The 18,395-nt window shown below is 41.5% G+C and overlaps 4 long non-coding RNA genes across 5 annotated transcripts; 2 read left to right on the top strand and 2 right to left on the bottom strand.

Annotated features, from left to right (window-relative positions):
* Window positions 1-229: 229 nt before the first annotated feature.
* LOC139024305 (uncharacterized) lies at window positions 230-1,563 on the bottom strand. 2 transcript variants are annotated; one of them, XR_011475604.1, is made up of 5 exons: window positions 1,492-1,563; window positions 1,345-1,455; window positions 1,236-1,308; window positions 1,077-1,150; window positions 230-1,004 (listed from the first exon to the last, which is right to left on the bottom strand). It is a non-coding gene; the product is annotated as an uncharacterized lncRNA (long non-coding RNA). The 2 variants fall into 2 exon arrangements; XR_011475605.1 differs by having other exon boundaries at window positions 1,272-1,308.
* On the top strand, window positions 1,449-1,683 carry LOC139024307 (uncharacterized). Its single transcript, XR_011475607.1, has 2 exons — window positions 1,449-1,592; window positions 1,630-1,683. It is a non-coding gene; the product is annotated as an uncharacterized lncRNA (long non-coding RNA).
* On the bottom strand, window positions 1,665-2,003 carry LOC139024306 (uncharacterized). Its single transcript, XR_011475606.1, has 3 exons — window positions 1,967-2,003; window positions 1,821-1,930; window positions 1,665-1,750 (listed from the first exon to the last, which is right to left on the bottom strand). It is a non-coding gene; the product is annotated as an uncharacterized lncRNA (long non-coding RNA).
* LOC139024308 (uncharacterized) lies at window positions 1,797-1,945 on the top strand. The gene is made up of 2 exons (XR_011475608.1): window positions 1,797-1,847; window positions 1,884-1,945. It is a non-coding gene; the product is annotated as an uncharacterized lncRNA (long non-coding RNA).
* Window positions 2,004-18,395: the final 16,392 nt, after the last annotated feature.

Below are 18,395 nucleotides of genomic sequence, written 5' to 3'. Positions count from 1 at the left end.
TGTGGTGTGGGCGGGGCTTATCAGGGATGTGGTGTGGGCGGGGCTTATCAGGGATGTGGTGTGGGCGGGGCTTATCAGGGATGTGATATGGAGGTGGGGTTTATCAGGGAGGTGGCTGGGAYGTGGGAGGGGCTTAACAGGGWTGTGGCTGGGACGTGGGAGGGGCTTAACAGGGATGTGGCTGGGACGTGGGAGGGGCTTGGTCCATCCAGCCCCCTTCTACTGTATGTTAGACTCCAGATGTTTTTAATAACCAGTCAACACACGGTGGTCTCATTTGTTCTCTATATGGAAATGAGAAAGGGTCTGATTGTGAAAGTGGGAGATTCTTGTCCTCCTCCAAATACTGTGCTCTACTTGTGTGAAGAGTGGTTCTGAGTAAAAAAAGAGGGAAAAAAAGTGTATTCATTTGAAGTGATGTTTTTCTTGTACAGTACCTCCCTTCCGCCCAGTCACGTGACTTAGTGCTTACGTCCCAAACAACACCTTATTCCCTATACAGTGCACTACCTTCGAGCAAAAGTAGAGTCCTATGGGCCCTGTTCAAAGTAGTGCACTGTATAGGAAATAGGTAGCTTTTTTGGGGGACCGATCCGAGATGTACAGAGCAATTTAAAAYACTATACTGTATTAGTATGTAGTCATTTGAATGTTTTTTTKTTGTTGTTCAAATGTGATCTTTTGGTAGTTTCATTTTGAATATACTGTAGTCTCAAGGACCAAGAGTTTGTTAGTTTAAAGATGTTCCATTTTTATGGTGTTGGTTGGTTGATGTTGTTACTGCTCCTGTGCACTAAGGTGAAACCTGGATATCTTTGCTCTCTCTCTCTGTCGCCTGTTTATCTGCTTCTGTCAGCTGTTCATTTAACCAGCAGAATGTCCGCTATAGGTAGAAGACTGCTGGTAAGGCAGAGCGGTAAAGTAAAATAGAATCGGACTAATTCAAATACAATTACTAGAACAGACAATTTCAAGTCGACCGTATTCTATGTGTGTGATCTGACCTGCTGCCCTTGTCTCTAAACTGAAAGTGATCTGACCTGCTGCCTTGTCTCTAAACTGAAAGGTGATCTGACCTGCTGCCCTCGTCTCTAAACTGAAAGGTGATCTGACCCACTGCCCTTGTCTCTAAACTGAAAGGTGATCTGACCTGCTGCCCTTAGAATCGACTAATTCAAATACAATTACTAGAACAGACATTTCAAGTCGACCGTATTCTATGTGTGTGATCTGACCTGCTGCCCTTGTCTCTAAACTGAAAGTGATCTGACCTGCTGCCCTTGTCTCTAAACTGAAAGGTGATCTGACCTGCTCCCTCGTCTCTAAACTGAAAGGTGATCTGACCCACTGCCCTTGTCTCTAAACTGAAAGGTGATCTGACCTGCTGCCCTTGTCTCTAAACTGAAAGGTGATCTGACCTGCTGCCCTCGTCTCTAAACTGAAAGGTGATCTGACCTGCTGCCCTTGTCTCAAACTGAAAGGTGATCTGACCTGCTGCCCTCGTCTCTAAACTGAAAGGTGATCTGACCTGCTGCCCTTGTATCTAAACTGAACGGTGATCTGACCTGCTGCCCTCGTCTCTAAACTGAAAGGTGATCTGACCCACTGCCCTTGTCTCTAAACTGAAAGGTGATCTGACCTGCTGCCCTCGTCTCTAAACTGAAAGGTGATCTGACCTGCTGCCCTTGTCTCTAAACTGAAAGGTGATCTGACCTGCTGCCCTCGTCTCTAAACTGAAAGGTGATCTGACCTGCTCCCTCGTCTCTAAACTGAAGGTGATCTGACCTGCTCCTTGTATCTAAACTGAAAGGTGATCTGACCTGCTGCCCTTGTATCTAAACTGAAAGGTGATCTGACCGCTGCCCTTGTATCTAAACTGAAAGGTGATCTGACCCACTGCCCTCGTCTCTAAACTGAAAGGTGATCTGACCTGCTGCCCTTGTCTCTAAACTGAAAGTGATCTGACCTGCTGCCCTCGTCTCTAAACTGAAAGGTGATCAGACTGCTGCCCTCGTCTCTAAACTGAAAGGTGATCTGCCCTCGTCTCTAAACTGAAAGGTGATCTGACCTGCTGCCCTCGTCTCTAAACTGAAAGGTGATCTGACCTGCTGCCCTCGTCTCTAAACTGAAAGGTGATCTGACCTGCTGCCCTCGTCTCTAAACTGAAAGGTGATCTGACCCGCTGCCTCATGGTGAAGCCATTGTCCAGCTGACAGACTGCTATAATGTGTGGATCAGCGTCTATATATATATATATATTCTGTCTGTTCTTAATGCTGGGTCAGAACACTGAGGGAGGACATAGGTCCCCTTTTCAGCCTGTCCAATGGGCATAGAGAACACATACTGTACATGCTAGAGATGCCTCATCCGCTAACGTGATATTGAGAGTGAGCTTACAATATGAAGCGCTGTCGGGAATAGACATTTTACAGGGATGATAACCTTTTTAATTCAGSAAGTTTCTGTCAAGAGGTTTGACTTGAAGGTCAATTCCACTCCAAAACGATCATTTTTGGGCGTTTGTTTCATTAGTCCACTGTTACAGTCCCCAAAATTATTTTTGCAGTGCAGCAATCAGAGTTTTCAAGATGTAGAACTTTGAAAACGCTAATTGTCACTTGCCACAYCATCAATATATTTATACTGTAGGCCTACTGTATAATTACACTGAAATATTTAKTATTTATGGTTATTTGTCACATGCTTCATAAATAACAGGGGTAGATTAAAGTAAGCATTTCACTGTTAGTCCATACCTGTTGTTTACAAAGCATGTGACAAATAACTTTTAGATTTGAATCCTACAGCCATCTGGTTACAGGTTCTCTCCTCTGTATGTTCACGGTTGGGCATAATGTCAACATGGTGATGTACTTTMGATGTGACCAGCAGAGCAATGCCAGTGTCAGTCAGCAACGTCTTTATTGGTGGCACGGCACACTTTAATACACACCATATCTATCTTTAGTCTTGCCTTATAAACTTTTCAAAGAACAGTCACCGACCAACATACAATTCACTTGATGCTTGTACATGTAAATAAAGTAGCCGTATACTGTATTACTGCTGTGTGGTGTAGTTATTTTGAACAGAACAGGAAACGTTTAGATTTGAAAAATAAAAATAAAATTAAAGTCCCATTCTGTGATTTTTAAAGATCATTTAATGTTGTGTAACTTGTTGTGTCTGGGGTCTAAGTCTTATATTTGGAAAGTATTAAAACCCCTTGATTTTTCCCCCACATTGTTACATTACAGCCTTATTCTAAAATGTATGACTTTTTTTTTAAACCCCCCCCCTCCCCCCCCAATCTACACACAACCCCATAATGACAAAGCAAAAACTGGTTTTTAGACATTTTTACACCATTTTATTAAATATACAAAATATCACATTTAAATAAGTATTCAGACCCTTTACTCAGTACTTTGTTGAAGCACCTGCAGCAGTCATGGGTATGATGACGCTACMAGCTTGTCACACCTGTATTTGGGGAGTTTCTCYCATTCTTCTCTGCAGATCCTCTCAAACTCTGTCAGGTTGGATGGGGAGTGTGAGATCGGGTTTCAAGTCCGGGCTCTGGCTGGGCCACTCAATGACATTCAGACTTGTCCCGAAGCCACTCCTGCATTGTCTTGGCTGTGTGCTTAGGGTCGTTGTCCTGTTGGAAGGTGAACCTTCACCCCAGTCTGAGGTCCTGGGTGCTCTGGAGCAGCGTTTTCATCAAGGTTCCTCTTGTACTTTGCTCCGTTCATCTTTCCCTTGATCCTGACTAGTCTCCCAGTCCCTGCGCCTGAAAAACATCCCACAGCATGATGTTGCACACCATGCCTCACCGTAGGGATGGTGCCAGGTTTCCTCCAGATGTGACGCTTGGCATTCAGGCCAAAGAGTTCAATCTTGGTTTCATCAGACCAGAGAATCTTGTTTCTCATGGTCTGAGAGTCTTTAGGCGCCTTTTGGTAAACTCCAACCGTGCTTACAAGTGCCTTTTACTGAGGAATGTCTTCCTTCTGGCCACTCTACCATAAAGGGCTGATTGGTGGAGTGCTGCAGAATGGTTGTCTTTCTGAAAGGTTCTCCCATCTCCACAGAGGAACTCTAGACCTCTGTCAGATGATCATCGGGTTCTGTCACCTCACGTGACCAAGGCCCTTCTCCCCCGATTGCTCAGTTTGGCCAGGTGGCCTGCTCTAGGAAGAGTCTTGGTGGTTCCTAGCTTCCGCCATTTAAGAATGATGGAGGCCACTGTGTTCTTGTGGACCTTCAATGTTACAGAAATGTTTTAGTATCCTTCCCCAGAGCTGTGCCTCGACACAATTCTGTCTCGGAGCTCTATGGACAATTCCTTCTACCTCATGGCTTGGTTTTTGCTCTGACATGCACTGTCAACTTTGGGACCTTTTATATAGACAGATGTGTGCCTTTCCAGATCATGTCCAATCAATTGAATTTACCACAGGTGGACTCCAATCAAGTTGTAGAAACATCTCAAGGATGATCAATGGAAACAGGATGCACCTGAGCTCAATTTTGAATCTYATAGCAAAGGGTCTGAATACTTATATAAAATTAAGTTTCATTTGCAAACATAAAAAAAATAAAAAATAAACTGTTTTTTGCTTTGTCATTATGAAGTCCACTGCATTATGGGGTATTGTGTGTAGATAATGATTTGTATTTATGTAATCCATTTTAGAATACGTCTGTAACATAACAAAATGTGGAAAAATGTCAAGGGGTCTGAATACTTTCTGAATGCTCTGAATGTGGATTTGTGATATTTGTGGTGTTTTGATGTCAGACAATTGCATGTGGTATAGTCCTTTTGTGTACTGAAATATGACACATATAAATGCATCTTTTGTAGCACATTTATACTAGTAGTACACAGGTGTGATCATGCATGGTCAACGTGTTAATTCAAAAAATATATATATATTTAACCTTTTATTTAACCAGGTAAGCTAGTTGAGAATAAGTTCACATTTACAACTGCGGCCTGGCCAAGATAAAGCAAAGCAGTTCGACACATACAATAACACAGAGTTACACGTGGAATAAAAAAACATAGTCAATGATACAGTAGAGTCAACGGTGACAAAATGGGTGTTTAGTCATGAACAGGATGAAGCTATTATAGTTCTGACAAAATGGGTGTTTAGTCATGAACAGGATGAAGCTATTATAGTTCTGACAAAATGGGGAGACCTTATATTCTAGTTTGTGGTGGTGGTAGAGTTGTCTTTTTGTTTTTCACGTGATCTCTGCCTTCCAGTGAAAGCCTATGTCCCCATGATCCTTAACGTTTACATCATAGTCATTTAGCAGACGCTCTTATCCAGAGAGACTTAGTCATTCATCTTCAGATAGCTAGGTGGGACAACCAGTCATAAGTACATTAATCTTCAGATAGCTAGGTGGACACCACATGTCATAGTCAGTACATTCATCTTCAGATAGCTAGGTGGGACAACCAGTCATAAGTACAATTCATCTTCAGATAGCTAGGTGGGACAAACCATCATAAGTACATTACATCTTCAGATAGCTAGGTGGACAACCACATATCATCATAGTCAGTACATTCATCTTCAGATAGCTAGGGGGACAACCACATGTCATAGTCAGTACATTATCTTCAGATAGCTAGGTGGGACAACCAGTCTAGTAAGTACATTAATCTTCAGATACTAGGTGGAACAACCAAATAGTCACAGTCATAGTCAGTACATTCAATCTTCAGATAGCTAGGTGGACAACCACATATCACAGTCAGTTACATTCATCTTCAGATAGCTAGGTGGGACAACTCACAGTCATACAGTACATTCATCTTCAGATAGCTAGGTGGGACAACCACATATCACAGTCATAGTCAGTACATTCATCTTCAGATACTAGGTGGGACAACCACATATCAGTCATAGTCAGTACATTCATCTTCAGATGCTAGGTGGACAACCACATATTCATAGTCAGTACATTCATCTTCAGATAGCTAGGTGGGACAACCACATATCACAGTCATAGTAACGATTCATCTTCAGATAGCTAGGTGGGACAACACATATCACAGTCATAGTCAGTACATTCATCTTCAGATAGCTAGGTGGGACACAATCCACAGTCATAGTCAGTACATTCATCTTCAGATAGCTAGGTGGGACAACCACAGTCATAGTCAACATTAATCTTCAGATAAGCTAGGTGGACAACCACATATCACAGTCATATCAGTACATTATCTTCAGATAGCTAGGTGGACAACCACATGCACAGTCATAGTCAGTATCATTATCTCAGATAGCTAGGTGGACAACCACATATCATAGTCAGTACATTCATCTCAGATAGCTAGGTGGACAACCACATATCACAGTCATAGTCAGACATTCATCTTCAGATAGCTAGGTGGGACAACCACATATCACAGTCATAGTCAGTACATTCATCTTCAGATAGCTAGGTGGGACAACCACATATCACAGTCATAGTAGTACATTCATCTCAGATAGCTAGGTGGGACAACCACATATCACAGTCATAGTCAGTACATTCATCTTCAGATAGCTAGGTGGACAACCACATATGCATTAGTCAGTACATTCATCTTCAGATAGCTAGGTGAGACAACCACATATGTCATAGTCAGTACATTCATCTTCAGATAGCTAGGTGAGACAACCACATCAAGTCATAGTCAGTACATTCATCTTCAGATAGCTAGGTGGACAACCACATATCACAGTCATAGCAGTACATTCATCTCAGATAGCTAGGTGGGACAACCACATCAGTCATAGTCAGTACATTCATCTTCAGAATAGCTAGGTGGGACAACCACATATCACAGTCATAGTCAGTACATTCATTCTTCAGCATATCTAGTAGCACACTCAAAGTCTAAGTTCAGTACATTCATTAAGATAGCTAGGTGGACAACCACATATCAAGTCAAGTACATTCATCTTCAGATAGCTAGGTGGACAACCACATATCACAGTCAAGTCAGTACATTCATCTTCAGAAGTAGTGACAACCACATATCACATCATAGTCATACCATCTTCAGATAGCTAGGTGGACAACCACATGCATAGTAAGGACATTCAATCTTCAGATAGCTAGGTGGGACAACCACATGTCATAAGTAAGACATTCATCTTCAGATAGCTAGTGGACAACCACATCATCACATTCCAGTCAGTACACTTCAGATAGCTAGTGGGACAACCACCATAAGTACATTTAATCTTCAGATAGCTAGGTGGGACAACCACATTCATAGTTCAGTACATTAATCTTCAGATAGCTAGGTGGGACAACCACATGTCATAGTCAGTACATTCATCTTCAGATAGCTAGGTGGGACAAACCAGTCATATAGTACAATTCATCTGCAGATAGCTAGGTGGGACAACCATCATAAGTACATTAATCTTCAGGATAACTAAGTGGGACAACCACATATCACAGTCATCAGTCACAGATAGCTAGTGGGACAACCAGTCAAAAGTACATCATCTACAGATAGCTAGGTGGACAACCACATATCATAGTCAGGTACATTCATCTTCAGATAGCTAGGTGGGACAACCAGTCTTAAGTACATTAATCTTCAGATAACTAGTGACAACCACATATCACAGTCATAGTCAGTACATTCATCTTCAGATAGCTAGGTGCACAATCACAGTCATAGTCAGTACATCCCACCACATGTCATAGTCAGTACATTTAATCTTCAGATAACTCTAGGTGGACAACCACATATCATAGTCAGTACATTCATCTTCAGATAGCTAGCGTGAGACAAACCACATATCACATCATAGTCAGTAACATCATCTTCAGATAGCTAGGTGGGACAACCACATATCACAGTCATAGTCAGTACATTCATCTTCAGATAGCTAGGTGGGACAACCACATGTCATAGTCAGTACATTAATCTTCAGATAGCTAGGTGGGACAACCACATATCACAGTCAAGTCAGTACATTCATCTTCAGATAGCTAGGTGGAGACAACCACATATCACAGGCATAGTCAGTACATTCATCTACAGATAGCTAGTGGGACAACCACATATCATAGTCAGTACATTCATCTTCAGATAGCTAGGTGGGACAACCACATATCACAGTCATAGTCAGTACATTCATCTTCAGATAGCTAGGTGGGACAACCACATATCACAGTCATAGTCAGTACATTCATCTTCAGATAGCTAGTGAGACAACCACATATCACAGTCATATCAGTAGCATTCATCTACAATAGCTAGGTGGGACAACCACAATATCATAGTCAGTACATTCATCTTCAGATAGCTAGGTGAGACAACCACATATCATAGTCATACAGTCATCTTCAGATAGCTAGGTGGGACAACCACATATCACAGTCATAGTCAGTACCATTCATCTTCAGATAGCTAGGTGGACAACCACATATCACAGTCCAGTCAGTACATTCATCTTCAGATAGCTAGGTGACAACCACATGTCATAGTAAGAGACATTCATCTTTCAGATAAGCTAGGTGGGACAACCACATTCATAGTAAGGACATTCATCTCCAGATAGCTAGGGACAACCACATTATCCAAGTCTAGTCAGTACATTCATCTCAGATAGCTAGGTGGGACAACCACATGTCATAGTAAGGACATTCATCTTCAGATAGCTAGGTGGGACAACCACATATCACAGTCATAGTCAGTACATTCATCTTCAGATAGCTAGGTGGGACAACCACATATCACAGTCATAGTCAGTACATTCATCTTCAGATAGCTAGGTGGGACAACCACATGTCATAGTCAGGACATTCATCTTCAGATAGCTAGGTGGGACAACCACATATCACAGTCATAGTAAGTACTTTAATTTTTTTTTCTCCCTCTACCAGTGGATTCCGAATCTCTCCTCGGGGACTCCTTTCCATGTAATTGAACTATTCCTGAGCCTGTCTCGGAGCTCTTGTTATCCAATTACCAAGCCCTTGACGAGGTGATTCAGATGAGCAAGTTCAGGGCTACAACAAAATGTAGARAAGTCAGGGTCCCCGAAGGAGAAAATCCACTGCTTTAGTCTAACTGGWTTCCCAGTCTGGATCTGTGAATCCACACCACATCTTGGCCATGTCTGAAAATGTTACTAGCTGTGAAATCTTTGCTTCCTACGTCCTTCCTCAATTCCTTTMAAAGCTTATTTGACGAGGAGGACCGAGGGAGGGACCTTGGATCCTCTCCTCCAATTCGATTTGAGAGGAATTTTTAGGAAACGAGGACTGTTGTCAACCAATCCACTTACCCTCTTGTCCCGCAGCTCACATCTACAGTCCTTGCTGTATGTCTTAACAAAATCTACACGCTCAGAATGGAAGTATGTCTCTCATTGTGCTGTATAGAAAACACAAATGTCTTACAGTGAGAAGCGCGTGATGCCCATACGAGGGTAAATCACCATGTTGAGTTCTGTCTGAGAAGGTTGTACGTCCTGGTTCTCTAGTGGTTGTCGGTTTTGTGGTTCCGTGTGTACTGCAAAGCAGGCCAGATGTTGCTTGTTCCAATGGTGACTGTACTGCACAGATGAGACACACGCGCACACACACACACACACACACATTAGTAAGTATCCCTTTCACCGTGTTTAATTAGTAGTCAGCACTCCTCCTTGACTCTGTGTCCCGGGCCTAGACAGCAGGCCCTCCCTATCTGGCAAAGATGGTAATTATTGAGTTAAAAATGTTCAAATGGCTGAAGAGCTACTTATTTTGGTGGGGAGGGAGGGAGGGAGGGATGGATGGAGGACAGATTAAGAGGTGGTGCTCTGTAAAGAGAACTCTATTTCAGTAATGTGCTTTAACATTATCCTTGCTCTGCTATACGTTTTGATGGTCCATTACTGCTATGAAAGGGTTAACCGAAAGATAGACGGTCGGACATGAGTTTGGTACACTGAGCTTAAATCACTTTCATATAGTACCTCCCTGTTTTACTCAATTTCTGACCTTTTTATTTTTTATTTAGTTTCAAATCAAATGTATTTATAAAGCCCTTCGTACATCAGCTAATATCTCAAAGTGCTGTACAGAAACCCAGCCTAAAACCCCAAACAGCAAGCAATGCAGGTGTAGAAGCACGGTAGAGAGAGATAAGTAGTACAACAGTAGAAGTAGTAACAACAGTAGTAACAACAGTAGTAACAACAGTAGTAACAACAGTAGTAACAGTAGTAACAACAGTAGGTAACAACAGTACAACGTAACACAGTAGTAACAACAGTAGTAGTCAACAGTAAAACAACAGTAGTAACAACAGTAGTAACAGAACAGTAGATAACAACAGTAGTAACAACAGTAGTAACAACAGTAGTAACAACAGTAGTAACAGTAGTAACACAAGTAGTAAACAAAGCAGTAGTAACAACAGTAGTAACACACAGTAGTAAGCAACAGTAGTAACAACAGTAACAGTAGTACAACAGTAGTAAACAACAGTAGTAACAACAGTAAGTAACAACAGTAGTAACAAGAAGTAGTAACCAGTCAGTAGTACAACACAACAGTAGTAACAACAGTAGTAACAGCAGTAGTAACAACAGTAGTAAACAACAGTAGTAACAACAGTAGTCAACAAACAGTAGTAACAGTAGTAACAACAGTAGTAACAACAGTAGGTAACAACAGTAAGTAAACAGTAGTAACAACAGTAGAACAACAGTAGTAAACAGACAGTAGTAACAGTAAGTAAAACAGTAGTAACAACAGTAGTAAACAGTAGTAACAACAGTAAGCAACAGTAGTAACAACAGTAGTAACAACAGTAGTAACAACACAGTAGTAACAAATACAGTAGAGTAACAACAGTAGTAACAACAGTAGTAACAACAGTAGTACAACAACAGTTAGGTAACAACAGTAAAGTAACAACAGTGTAACGAACAGTAAGTAACAACAGTAGTAAACAACAGTAGTAACAACAGTAGTAACAACAGTAGTAACAACAGTGGTAACAACAGTAGTAACAACAGTAGTAACAACAGTAGTAACAACAGTAGTAACACAACAGTAGTAACCAACAGTAGTAACAACACAACAGTAGTAACAACAGTAGTAACAACAGTAGTAAAAACAGTAGTAACAACAGTAGAACCAGTAGAACAACAGCAGTAACAGTAGTAACAGCAGTATAGTAACAACAGTAAGTAACAACAGTAGTAACAAACAAGTAACGTAACAACAGTAGTAACAGTAGTAACAACAGTCAGTAACAGTAGTAACAACAGTAGTAACAACAGTAGTAACAACAGTAGTACAACCAACAGTTAGTAACAACAGTAGCAACACAGTAGTAACAACAGTAGTAACAACAGTTAGTAACAACAAGTAGCAACAACAAGTAGTAACAACAGTACGTAAACAGTAGTTAACAACAGTAGTAACAACAGTAGTAACAACAGTAGTAACAACAGTAGTAACAACAGTAGCAACAACAGTAGTAACAACAGTAGTAACAACAGTAGTAACACAGTAGTAACAGCAGTAGTAACAACAGTAGTAACAGTAGTAACAACAGTAGCAATCAACAGTAGTAACAACAGTAGTAACAACAGTAGTAACAACAGTAGTAACAACAGTAGTAACAAACAGTAGTAACAACAAGTAGTAACAACAGTAGTAACAACAGTAGTAACAACAGTAGTAACAAGCAGTAGTAACAACAGTAGTAAGCAACAGTAGTAACAGTAGTAACAACAGTAGTAACAGTAGTAACAAGCAGCAGTATGACAGTGAGCAAGCAACAGTAGTAAACAACAGTAAGTAAAACAGTAGTAACAACAGTAGTAACAACAGTAGTAACAACAGTAGTAACAACAGTAGTAACAACAGAGCAGTAAGTAACAACAGTAGTAACAACAGTAGTAACAAGTAGTAACAACAGTAGTAACAACAGTAGTAACAGTAGTAACAACAGTAGTAACAGTAGGTAACAACAGCAGTGACAGTAGTAACAGTTGCATTCTCTATTATTATATTACCAGGGAACAGATATCGACTTATAATTTGCAGCCACTCAGAGGTAATTACAGTCTGTAAATTATCTGAAACATGAATAATTTCGCCTTTGTGTTCTCACAGATTTTTTCCCGTGCATACCAAGTATCCCTTTTAGAGATACAACAATAACAGTAGACCGAGGGTCTATTAGTGCTGTTTCTGTATGCAATCCCTGGGCACGTCTGATGTTTTGTGCCCTTCCTCACCACAGAGCTATGGGCTACGCTTTTCATTTCCTCAGCCATAACAAAGCGATGCCTCCAGCCTCTCCTGTGGCTGCATAATAAGCAGTTTCCATGACCACTCCATATTTTTTAGGATTATTTATTTATTTTTCTGGACACCATTTTTTATTTTTACAGATTTTTTGGTGGGATTATTTATTTATTTTAAAAAAAAAATGTTTTTACAGCTTTTTTTTTGTTACGTATACATTTCACATACATGGTACTTTTATACAAAGTCGATTATGTTTATATATATATTACATTTTGGACAGATAATACATTTATAACCCTGTGCTACTCTCAGCCAATCCCAGCCTCTTTTGTTTTCCATGTGCCGCATATGTTAACTGTGCTGTGATGTCTGACATGAATTTTCAACATTTCTAAAGGCATATTATCCGCAGATTGTACGTTAAAGTTGAATATTTTTCCGAAGAGTATTATTATTATATTGTTGATTGACTGACCATTACTACTTTTTGTAGGGTCCATTTTAAAATATTGTGATTTTTCAGCCATTCCTGAACCTGTGACAAGGAGCAACCTTCACCGGGACAATATCAGAATAAATAATCTTAACGATTCCGTCCTTTCACAGCAACATCTGCAGAGCTGAGACTGTTATATACCCCATGTACTGTATATAACAGTCTGTTGGTGGCCAAAATGTTGTTTTATAATTTAAATAGAAAAATGACGTGTTGAAACAAGCGTTGTTTTGTGTTATCAGTTCATACAGTGTACCATGCGCCATGGAATCGGACATTGAACATTTTTTCCCAGCTATTTTACAACCTGTATAGCTATTTTACAACCTGTAAAAAAATATTTTGTCTTCAAAGGAAACTGGTATATTTTTCAACTTACGTATGAGTGAAGTTTTTAGTGAGACGTTTAATGCTTTTAAATATATAATAATTGTATATTTGTGTAGCATAAGATCTATCAATCATTTTAATGTGCACGCAAAAAAACACAACATTGAAACAATTCTAAGTATTGACCTGCAATAGAGCATTCTAGGAAATATGATAATGATGGCCGTGGCTTTTGAGACTGACGTACCTTCATATTCAAAATATTGGATAAAATATTTTACCATTAAATTATCATCTCATGTCTCCTAAAAGCTACCGAACATGTGAGATCATTACGTGTACCTCAGAAGTTTTTTGTGTGTATTTTTTATATTTTCAGTACCCTAACCGTACCTTCTTTTTTTCTTCCTGAAAGTGTACACACATTTCCTGCATAAGACAGACCTCCCTTTTTTTTTCGGCATGCAGTGCACTTCAGCACCTTGCACGCGAAGAACGAGTGCACGGAAGAACGAGCGCACGGATGAACGAGCGCACGGAAGAACGAGCGCACGGATGAACGAGCGCACGGAAGAACGAGAGAGTAGTACATCTCATACGCACAGGTAAACCTGAAGCACGTAATATACATCCATACCACTTCCTGTCAAAACAGGTCATATAATATAATTCATAATAGATCCATAAATGGTAGGTTCCCGTTGATTGGATCCAAAACATAAGGCTAAGATTGCACACTATCTTCAGTTACCGTCTGTTTAGACATGTCAACGGAAAGGACCACACACACACACACACACACACACACACACACACAACACACACACACACACACACATCACACACACACACACACACACACACACACACACACACACACACACACACACACACACACACACACACACTTCTCTTTAGTATTAGTTAACAGTTTGTTGATTCATTTCCGTTCAACGTGTGGTCTTTACCACAGCTTCCTGTTTGCATAGTAACCACAAGCATATTGAAGGTAGGCTCTGTTGAATGCTTAGTTCCCAGAGCTGCCAAACAAGTCATAAAGGTGTGGTAAACTGGCAATGATCCACCTTGACCCGAAGGGCATCCCTGGTGATATCCACTGAGAGGGGGGGAGGGCCAAAACTCCAGTGAGTTGACTTACTGCACGTGTGTATACATCAGGTTAGGCCTAAACAGTAGCAGAAATAACCTACCTAGGAAAGTGTACACACATTTCCTGCATAAGGCATTATCCTCTCTGGTCTCCTTCCTGGGTTAAGTTGGTACACTGTGGCTACGTCTGGGAAGGGAAGTGAAGGCTTGGAGTCTCTGGTCTCCTTCCTGGGTTATGTTGGGGTGGGTATCCTCACTGTGACTACGTCTGGGAAGGGAGGTGGAGACTATGGAGTCTCTGGTCTCCTTCCTGGGTTAAGTTGGGGTGGGTATCCTCACTGTGACTACGTCTGTGAAGGGAGGTGGAGACTATGGAGTCTCTGGTCTCCTTCCTGGGTTAAGTTGGGGTGGGTATCCTCAGTGTGCCTACGTCTGGGAAGGAGGTGGAGACTATGGAGTCTCTGGTCTCCTTCCTGGGTTAAGTTGGGTGGGTATCCTCACTCTGGCTACGTCTGGGAAGGGAGGTGGAGGCTATGGAGTCTCTGGTCCAATTCAGGAAGTGTTACTGTGTTATTATGAAGTTGTTACTGTAGACCCTTACTGTAATTTCTATTGTTTCAGTAAAAAATAAATAAAAAAAGCTGTGTAGAAAGTCAACATGTGAACTTTGAAACCTGATAGTTTTTGATTGAAAGTAGATGTGATTCGTCGATTGCTTTCCTGATGGGACTGTCGACATCATTTATATGTTTTAGAGTTGATGAAAAGCAAAAGGAGAATTCAGAAACACTGATCAACTCTATACAGTAAAAGGGTTTGTTTTTTTAGGTAAGCCTTCACCACAGGTAGTGTGTGTGTGTGTGTGTGTGTGTGTGTGTGTGTGTGTGTGTGTGTGTGTGTGTGTGTGTGTGGTGTGTGTGTGGTGTGTGTGGTGTGTGTGTGTGTGTGTGTGGTGTGTGTGTGTGTGTGTTGCATGACGAGGCTCAAGTAGAACACATTTTACAACATACACTACATATATGTGGACACCTGGTCGTCGAACATTTCATTCCAAAATCATGGGCATTAATATGGAGTTGGTCCCTCCTTTTCTGCTATAACAGCCTCCACTCTTCAGGGAAGGCTTTCCACAAGATGATGGAACATTGCTGCTGGGACTTGCTTCCATTCAGCCACAAGAGCATTAGTGAGGTCGGGCACTGATGTTGGGCGATTAGGCCTGGCTTGCAGTAGGCGTTCCAATTCATGTAAAAATATGGAGTTGAGGTCAGTCAAGTTCTTCCACACCGATCTCGACAAACCATTTCTGTATGGACCTTGCTTTGTGCACAGTTGCATTGTCATGCAGAAACTGGAAAGGGCCTTAGACCAAACTGTTGTCACAAAGTTGGAAGCACAGACTCGTCTAGAACGTCATTTTATGCTGTAGCATTAAGATTTCCGTCACCGGAACTAAGGGGCCTGAACCATGAAAAACAGCCCCAGACCATTATTCCTCCTCCACCAAACTTTACAGTTGGCACTACGCATTGGGGCAGGTAGCGTTCTCCTGGCATCCGCCAAACCAGATTCTTCTGTCGGACTGCCAGCTGGTGAAGCGTGATTCATCATCTCAAAGTCAATGGCAGCGAGCTTTACATCACTACAGCACTTTACAGTTGACCGGGGCAGCTCTAGCAGGACAGAAATTTTACGAACTGACTTGTTGGAAAGGTGGCATTATTTGACGTTGACACGTTGAAAGTCACGGAACTCTTCAGTAACGCCATTCTACTGCTATGTTTGTCTATGGAGATTGCATGGCTGCATGCTCGATTTTTAACCGCTGTCAGCAATGGGTGTGGGTGAAATAGCCGAATCCACTAATTTGAAGGGGTGTCCATTACACAATACAGTGGGGCAAAAAAGTAGTTAGTCAGCCACCAATTGTGCAAGTTCTCCACTTAAAAAGATGAGAGAGGCCTGTAATTTTCATCATAGGTACACTTCAACTATGACAGACAAAATGAGAAAAGAAAATTCAGAAAAATCACATTTGTAGGATTTTTAATGAATTTATTTGCAAATTATGGTGGAAATAAGTATTTGGTCAATAACAAAGGTTTATCTCAATACTTTGTTATATACCCTTTGTTGGCAATGACAGAGGTCAAACGTTTTCTGTAAGTTTTCACAAGGTTTTCACACACTGTTGCTGGTATTTTGGCCCATTCCTCCATGCAGATCTCTTCTAGAGCAGTGATGTTTTGGGGCTGTTTGCTGGGCAACACGGACGTTTCAACTCCCTCCAAAGATTTCGTATGGGGTTGAGATCTGAGACTGGCTAGGCCACTCCAGGACCTTGAAATGCTTCTTACGAAGCCACTCCTTCGTTGCCCGGCGGTGTGTTTGGGATCATTGTCATGCTGAAAGACCCAGCCACGTTTCATCTTCAATGCCCTTGCTGATGGAAGGAGGTTTTCACTCAAAATCTCACGATACATGGCTCCATTCATTCTGTCCTTTACACGGATCAGTCGTCCTGGTCCTTTGCAGAAAAACAGCCCCAAAGCATGATGTTTCCAGGCCCATGCTTCACAGTAGGTATGGTGTTCTTTGGATGCAACTCAGCATTCTTTGTCCTCCAAACACGACGAGTTGAGTTTTTACCAAAAAGTTTATATTTGGTTTCATCTGACCATATGACATTCTCCCAATCTTCTTCTGGATCATCCAATGCTCTCTAGCAAACTTCAGACGGGCCTGGACACGTCTGGCACTGCAGGATTTGAGTCCCTGGCGGCGTAGTGTGTTACTGATGGTAGGCTTTGTTACTTTGGTCCCAGCTCTCTTGCAGGTCATTCACTAGGTCCCCCCGTGTGGTTCTGGGATTTTTGCTCACCGATCTTGTGATCATTTTGACCCCACGGGCGAGATCTTGCGTGGAGCCCCAGATCGAGGGAGATTATCAGTGGTCTTGTATGTCTTCCATTCCTTAATAATTGCTCCCACAGTTGATTTCTTCAAACCAAGCTGCTTACCTATTGCAGATTCAGTCTTCCAGCCTGGTGCAGGTCTACAATTTTTGTTCTGGTGTCCTTTGACAGCTCTTTGGTCTTGGCCATAGTGGAGTGTGACTGTTTGAGGTTTGTGGACAGGTGTCTTTTATACTGATAACAAGTTCAAACAGGTGCCATTAATACAGGTAACGAGTGGAGGACAAGAGGAGTCTCTTAAAGAAGAAGTTACAGGTCTGTGAGAGCCAGAAATCTTGCTTGTTTGTAGGTGACCAAATACTTATTTTCCACCATAATTTGCAAATAAATTCATTAAAAATCCTACAAAGTGATTTTCTAGATTTTTTTTTCTCATTTTGTCTGTCATATTGAAGTGTACATATGATGAAAATTACAGGCCTCTCTCATCTTTTTAAGTGGGAGAACTTGCACAATTGGTGGCTGACTAAATACTTTTTTGCCCCCCTGTATATACAAAAGTATAATTCATGACAAACAGGGTGCAAACTTTCCAGAATAAAACACAAGAGTCTCCAAAATGAACAAATCTATTCTTTATTTCAAACTAAAACAATGGAAATCTGTAACATATTTTTAATTTGAGGTACAATATAATATGTCCACATAAAAAAACTAAATCAACAGTATTGATCTTTTCTGTAATGAGCTGTGAATGAAAGCCCTGGTCAGCTGAAAGCCCTGTTCGGTGAAAGCCCTGGTCTGCTGAAAGCCCTGGTCAGCTGAAAGCCCTGGTCGGTTGAAGCCCTGGTCGGTTGAAAGCCCTGGTCAGCTGAAAGCCCTGTTCGGCTGAAAGCCCTGTTCGGTTGAAAGCCCTGGTCGGTTGAAAGCCCTGGTCGGTTGAAAGCCCTGTTCGGCTGAAAGCCTGTTCGGTGAAAGCCCTGGTCGTTGAAAGCCTGGTCGGTTGAAAGCCCTGGTCTGCTGGAAAGCCCTGGTCAGCCTGAAAGCCCTGGTCAGCTGAACTGCACCTTGACAACTACTGTGATTATTATTTTTAGACCATGCTGGTCATTTATGAACATTTGAACATCTTGGCATGTTCTGTTATAATCTCCACTCGGCACAGTCAGAAGAGGACTGGCCACCCCTAATAGCCTGGTTCCTCTCTAGGTTTCTTCCTAGGTTTTGGCCTTTCTAGGGAGTTTTTCCTAGCT

The sequence above is a fragment of the Salvelinus sp. IW2-2015 genome, unplaced genomic scaffold (genome assembly GCF_002910315.2).
Source record: "Salvelinus sp. IW2-2015 unplaced genomic scaffold, ASM291031v2 Un_scaffold1334, whole genome shotgun sequence".
Taxonomy (NCBI): Eukaryota; Metazoa; Chordata; class Actinopteri; order Salmoniformes; family Salmonidae; genus Salvelinus; species Salvelinus sp. IW2-2015.
This window is presented reverse-complemented; position numbering and strand designations above follow the sequence as displayed.